We start from the raw sequence: 7,374 nt of genomic DNA, 5'->3' as shown, positions 1-7,374 counted from the left end.
CATTTCACACACACACACACACACACACACACACACACACACACACACACACAACTTTTTCTCAGCACCTATCAGAATTTTCTCCAAAATTTTACAATGTACTTGACTTGGTCACAAAGAAAGTCTCAACAGATGCAAGAAAACTGAAATAACCGCCTGCATCCTGTCATATCACCAGGGATTAAAACTAACAAAAGAAAAAGCAGAAAGTCTACAAACTTATGGAAACTGAACAACTCTATCCTGAATGACTATTGGGTCAAGACAAATGAAAAAAGAGAAAGAAATCTAAGAATTCAATGAAAATAAATGTACAATATACCAAACTTATGGGACACAATAAAAGCAGTGTGAAGAGAAAAGTTCATAGTACTGAATGAATACATTAAAAAAATTGAAGAGATCTCATACAAGCAACTTAATAGCTCACCCGAAAAAGTTCTAGAACAAAAAGAAGCAAGCATCCCCAAGAGGAAGAGATAGCAAGAAATAATCAAACTGAGATCTGAAATCAATAAAAAAGAAAAAAAAAAAAAAAAAAAAAAAATGAAACAAAGAGTTGGTTTTTTAATGAAATCAATAAGATATATAAGTTCTTATCTAAGCTAACCAAAAATATGGAATGGGACTATCTAAATAAACAAATTGGAAATAAAAAGAGGGGCATAACAAACAGATACTGAGGAAATTCAAAGAATAATCATTAGGTCATGGTTTATAAACCTGTACTCAACAAAATTGGAAAATCTAAAAGAAATGGATAATTTTCTAAATAGATACCACTTACCAAAGTTAAATCAAGATCAGATAAACAATTTAAATATACTTATAAACTTTAAGAAAAAAGAAGCAGTCATTAAAAGACTCCTAACCAAAAAGCGTAGAAACAGACAGTTTTAGGACAGAATTTTACCAGACTTTCAAAGAACAGTTAATACCAATACTCCTTAAATTATTCCACAAACTAGAAGCAGAAGGAATATTGATAAATTCACTTTATGAGGCCACAGTCACTCTGATACCTAAACTACACAAAGATTCAACAAAGAAAGAGACTAACAGACCAATTTCCCTTATAACCATAAATGAAAAAAAAACCTCTATGAAATACTTGTTAACCAAATCTAAGAGCACATCAAAAAGATCATTCATCATGACAAAGCAGGCTTCATCCCAGAGATGCAGGGATGATTCAACATATGAGAATCTGTCAATATATTCCACTATATAAATAAACTGAAAGAAAAAAAACCGACATGATTTATCTCATATGCAAAAAATCCTTTTAAAAAACCCAAAACCCTTTTATGATAAAAGTCTTGGAGAGGTTAGGAATCCAAGGGACATACCTAAACTTGGTAAAGGCAATTTACAGCAAGCCATTAGCCAACATCAGATTAAACAGAGAGAAACTCAAAGTAATTCCACTAAAGCCAGGAACAAGCAAGGCTGCCCACAGTCTCCATATCTATTCAATATAGTACTTGAAGCTTTAACTACAACAGTAAGACAACCAACGTAGATCCAGGGGTTACAATTTGGAAAGGAAGAACTTGGAATATCTTTATTTGTAGATGACATGATACTATACATAATCTATCTCAAAAATTCTATCAGGGAATTCCTACAGTCGGTAAGTAGCTTCAGCGAAGTAGCTGGATACAAGGTTAACTTAAAAAAAACACAGTAGTTCTGGTTTCACTGGATGTTGGTATGTAGAAGAACACAAATAGATCCATATTTATTGCCCTGCACAAAACTCAAGTCCAAGTTGATCAAAGACCTTAATATTAAACCAGATAGAGTGAACCTGACAGAAGACAAAGCAGGAAATAGCCATGAACACTTTGGCACAGGAGACAACTTCCTGAACAGAACACCAATAGCACAGGCACTGATATCAACAATTAGTAAATGGGACATCATGAAACTGAAAAGCTTCTGTAAAGGACAACATCAATAGGACAAAGCTACAGTATACAGAATGGGAAAAGATTTTTATAATCTCCACATAGGGTTAATATCCAGAATATATATTTAAAAAACTCAAGAAACTAGGCATCAGCAGACAAGATAACCCAATTAAAAATGAGATACAGATCTAAACAGAATTCTCAACAGTAAAATCTCAAATGGCTGAGAAACACTTAAGAAGTATTCAACATCTTTAGTCATCAAGGAAATACAAATCAACACGATTCTTAGGTTCTATCTTAACACCTGTCAGAATGCCTATTATCAAAACCACAATTGACTGTTTTTGCTGGAGAGGATGTGGAGCAAGGGGGAACATTCCTCCATTGCTAGTGGAGGTGCAAACTTGTACAGCCACTTTGGAAGTCAGTGTGATGGTTTCTCAGAAAATTGGGAATCAATTTATTTTACGACCCATACATGCCCCTCTTGGGGTTGTACCCAAAAGATCCTCTATCCAGAAGGACTCTTGCTTAACTGTGTTTATATCAGCTTTATTTGTAATACCCAGAAATTGGAAACAACCTAGATGTCCCTTAACTAAATACGGATAAAGAAAATGTAGTATATTTACACAATTGAGTAGTATCATCTGTTAAGAAATTTTCAGACAACTGGAAGGAACTAGAAAAAAAATCATCCCAAGAGAAGCAATCCAGACCCGGAAAGACAATCATGTATTCACTTATAAGTGGATATTTGCTGTTAAGGATAATCATGCTAGAATCCACAGACCCAGAGAGGCTAAGTATGAAGGAGGGCTGGAGAGGATAATGCATGGATCTCTCCAGGAAGGGGAAATAGAATCGATTTTGCAGGTGGACTTGAGAATGGTGGGGATAAGAATAGGAGATAAAGGAAAATGGGGCATTTACAGATGACATGGAAACCTAGTACAGTGGAAACTTCCTGAAATCTATGAGGGTGACCCTAATGGGGACTCCTAGCAATGGGGGATATGGAGCTGGATCTGGCCATCCTCAGTAGCCTGGCTAGGCTCCCAGTGGTGGGACTGGGACTCAAACTGAGCCACAAAACCTTCCACCCACACCTGTCCTTCCTGCAGGATGTGCTGGGGGCAATGGTTGCTCAGAGTGTGAGAAAGGCCAACCAATGACTGGTCTAATGTGAGGCCCAACCCAGGAGACAGAGCCCAATTCACACTCTGCTTGGATGTCCAAGAACTGTAAGCTGGATGACTCAGAGACTTAGAGTAGAACCAAACAATACTAATAACAAAATTAAATGTTATTAGTTAAATTAAATTAGTTAAATTAAATGAATATCATTTCCTAATGATATTCAGCTATACTCATAGATTAGCGTTTACCCCAACTGCCATCAGTGATCAGAGAGATTTCCTCCGACTACTGAGGGGAGTAGACGTGGAGACCCACAATCATACATTAGGCAGAACTGTGGGAAATTTGTGGAAGAGTGGGAGGAAGGGTTGTAGAAGACAGAGGGGTTGAGGTCACCACAAGAAAATGGCCCAGAGAATCAATGAAGCAGGGCTCACAGGAGTTCACAGAGACTGAAGCAGCAATCATGGAGCCTGCATCCATCCATCTGCACTAGGTCCTCTGCACACACATGGTTGTTTAGCTTGGGGTATTTGTGGGACCATGGGTGAGGGGGTGTCTCTAACTCTTTTGTCTGATTTTGGAACCCTTTCCTCTGACTGGGTTGCCTTTTCCAAACTTGATATGAGAGTTTATGTCTAGTCTTAGTGTATCTTGTTACGCCATGTTCAGTTGATATCCATGGGAAACCTGCTCTTTTCTGAAGGAGAAAGGAGGAACAGTGGAGCTGGGAGATGGGGAGGGCGGGGCAACTAGGAGGTGTGGAGGGAAGGGAGGCATGTATTGTATGAGCAAAGAAATAATATTTTAAAAATTAAAAAATAAAGAGTGTACGGGAATCTCTATGCATTTTTTTCATATTTTATCTGAGTTAAAAGTCACTTCAAACTAAAGAGTTAGATTTCAGCACTTCTTTGTGAAGCTGCTCCCTTTCAGCAGACACATCAGCCTCACAAGGTTTTCTCCCTTCTGCTGTGGCTCTCCTAGAATTCTTTTAATCAGACGATTATTGGAGGCATTAAGAAAAGATTTTAACCAGGATGGGTAAGGGAGGGAGGGGTACTCAGAAAGCGATGCCCCAGGGTGTGAGGTTGCTCAAAGACAAGGCTCCACAAGCATTGTTTCAAATCATTGTATCACATCATTCAAAACCATTCACTTAGCCTCACAATCAGGCTTCAATCAAATTGCCAGCTTGCGATACTCTCTTCTTGTTCCCTGAACCCTTCACAGGGTTCCTCTTTGTTCCTTTTAAATTATGGATTATTTTACCCATTAAAATGTTACAGAAAAAGAGTTAAAAGGAATATCAATTTCCCTTTCATTTTTATTAAGCCTTAAGTATCAACCGTTAGAGGACCTCATTCAAATATTTTTAATGATTTTTATTTTTTCTTTGACAATTATATATATATGAATATTTATATCTGTATCTATCTATCTATCTATCTATCTATCTATCTATCTATCTATCTATCTATATCATGACCATATTTACTCAAGCCCATGTTCCTCTTTTATCACCCCACCCCATCCTCCTGGAACCATTTTTCTTACCAACATATCTCTAACTATTCTTTCTCCCAAGGATTGCTTAAATGTCAGTGTGTTATTCACTGGATCCTGAGAAACTAACCAGTGGCTATACCACTGAAGGAAAGCGGTCTCTCTTGTCCCCAGCAGCCATTATCTGTCAATAGAAGCTCAGCTAAGGATAGGGCCAGGTGTGCCCACCTCCTTTTCCAGGCTGAAATGTTAGCATGCTCAGCCTTGTGCAGATCTGTGCTGGTAACCACAGCAGCTATGAGGTCATACATGCAAAAGCCATCTCCTGTCCAGAAGACAGCACTTCATGGCACCCCTCCCTGTCCTGCATCCCTCCTCTTATTTCTCACCCCTTTCTATGATGTTTCCTGAGGGTTGTGTATGTGCATGTGTGCATGTGTTCACACACACACACACACACACAATTGTGTTTGGGAGGTGATATAGATGTTCTGTTTAGTGCTGAGCACTGAGCAGTCAATTTCTCTCATCTTTGGACCGTTATGAGTCTTGCATTAAGTACTTCACACTGCTGAAATAAGCGCCCCTGACCAATGATGAGATTATCATCATTGATATGAGCGTAAATATTTAGAAACCAATTTGACAAGGTGAGCATTTAGCAAAACAGCAGTAGTCGGCTTCCCTCTAGGGCCTATGATCTCATCTATGAGATTTTGACCAGGTTTACAGTAGCGGCAGGCATGGGTGCCCCCGTGGAGAGCAAGCCTCACATACAGTCAGAAGTGGTCGGCTACTCCCATAACAATTCATGCCATCACCGAATCGACAGGTACTTTTTCTCTGACAAGTCCACATTATAACTCAGAGTTCGCAGCTGGATATGACTGTTGATAACCTTTCCCCTGCAATGGCTGGCATAATACCTCCTAGCAGTATGAAAACTAGCCTGCTGCTAGGAATTTCATGGTCAATTCCAGCTTGGTGTCTCTATGTCCTGTGACCTGCTGTCTTCAGCAATAACATATCACCTAGTTCAGGTAGACAAGCAAGAGCAATGGCAATAGTATATATTATTTTGAGAACATCAGGAGTCTCTTTAACAAACAATTGACTATACAGAAAAGAATTTGAGTGTGTTCCCTAAAGGACAATATTCTAGAGGCCCGGTCCCCATTGTGACTGTGTTGATATGATGGACTTTTAAGAGTCTTGGAGAGCCACATGGACAGGAGGGCAGCAGAGATGTTGCCTAGGGAACAGACTGATAGTTCTGAGAAACTGCCTTGTTCCTCTGAATGGACAAGGACGCTGGTACAAAAAGGAAATCACAGCTTTTCGGTTTCCTGTCTCGTCACCAGATCTCTTCCCACCATGATGCATTTGCCATGTTGTGAGTCAGCTAAGGAAACCTTGTCAGAGTCCCAAACTATGGAGCTGCCTAATTTTGGACTTTAAAGCCTCCAAAACCCTAAACTAAATAAATCTATTTACTTTCAATATCCAGATTCAAGCATTTTGTTCTAAAAGCAGAAAACAAACTAATACATTGGAACAATTTTCTTAATGAATGTAAGGATGATTTACATGCTCCAAGAAGTAATCCTTTGTCAATTTTTTACATGCACTGTGACTTTTATTTTGCTGCTATTTTCCTCTGCTTTTGTTCTTGATACATTGTGTACTGTGGATGTCATAAAACCTAAGGAAGTAAAATTTGATATATGGTTTGTACTTTTTATGACTTGGTTTAAGATATTATTTCCAAGTTCAAGGTCAAATTGACATTCTTTGATATTTTCTCCTAATTACTTTAAAATTCTAGGTTTTTTGTTTTATTTTTGTTTTGTCATTGTTGTTGTCTCCTCCATACTACTGTGACTCTTGGGATTCCCACTAATTTCCTCCATGTCTTCCCAGCTGCCTTTTGCTCACCTTTCTGCTCATGTTTCCTCCTTACCCTGCCCTCCCAATCAGAGAAACAACGGCACCAGTTGTTCTTCCAAATTATCCTGTTATTTCCTTCACAGCAATTACTGATCTCTGAAAGATCCAGTTCTATTCTTTTCCTCACTTAGTTTTTCTTTCTTTTAAGCCATGCATAGGAGCTACAAAGAAAGATCTGTCTTGCTCAGCACAGTGTGAGCCAACATCTAGCACAGGCTGCAACATAGGCAGGTTCTGGAGGAACAAACACAAGCAGGGTTTTAGGGAAGGTAGCTCAGTTGAGTGTTGAGGTAATTTTAAATGTTAACTTGACCAGGTGAAAGACAGCCTGGAGAACTGAAGAAAGATTATTCCTCGTGTGTCTGGGGTAAATTACACTGAGATCTACTTTAAGTTTGGAGAGTATCATATAATCAACTTGGGGCCTAGGTGAGACAAAAATGTTGCTTCCCCTTTCCACAAGCTGGAATACACCCTTCTAATGTCCCTTCTGATATTTCAAACTTTCTGGCCTTCAGCCTCCAGGACTTACAATGTCAACAGGTCCTCAAGTTCTCAGGCCTTCAGTCTCTCATTGAGGGTTGTTCCATCAACTTCTCTGATCCCAACGCTTATGAATTTAGATTGGCGCATGCTGCCAGAATCCCTGATCCTCAGCTTTCAGACAACCTATCACAGAACTCCTCAGCTGTCATAGTTAGGTGAGCCATTTTTTCCAATGAATTTCTTCTTGAATATCTCTGAAAACACACCCTACTGATGATTTCTCTCTCATCTTTTTGGGTCTAGGTTACCTCACTCAGGATAGTGTTTTCTAATTCCATCCTTGCATGCAAAATTCAAGATGTCATTGGTTTTTTTTTTT

This window comes from Microtus ochrogaster, linkage group LG5, assembly GCF_000317375.1.
Source record: "Microtus ochrogaster isolate Prairie Vole_2 linkage group LG5, MicOch1.0, whole genome shotgun sequence".
Taxonomy (NCBI): domain Eukaryota; kingdom Metazoa; phylum Chordata; class Mammalia; order Rodentia; family Cricetidae; genus Microtus; species Microtus ochrogaster.
Note: the sequence above shows the minus strand (reverse complement) of the source record.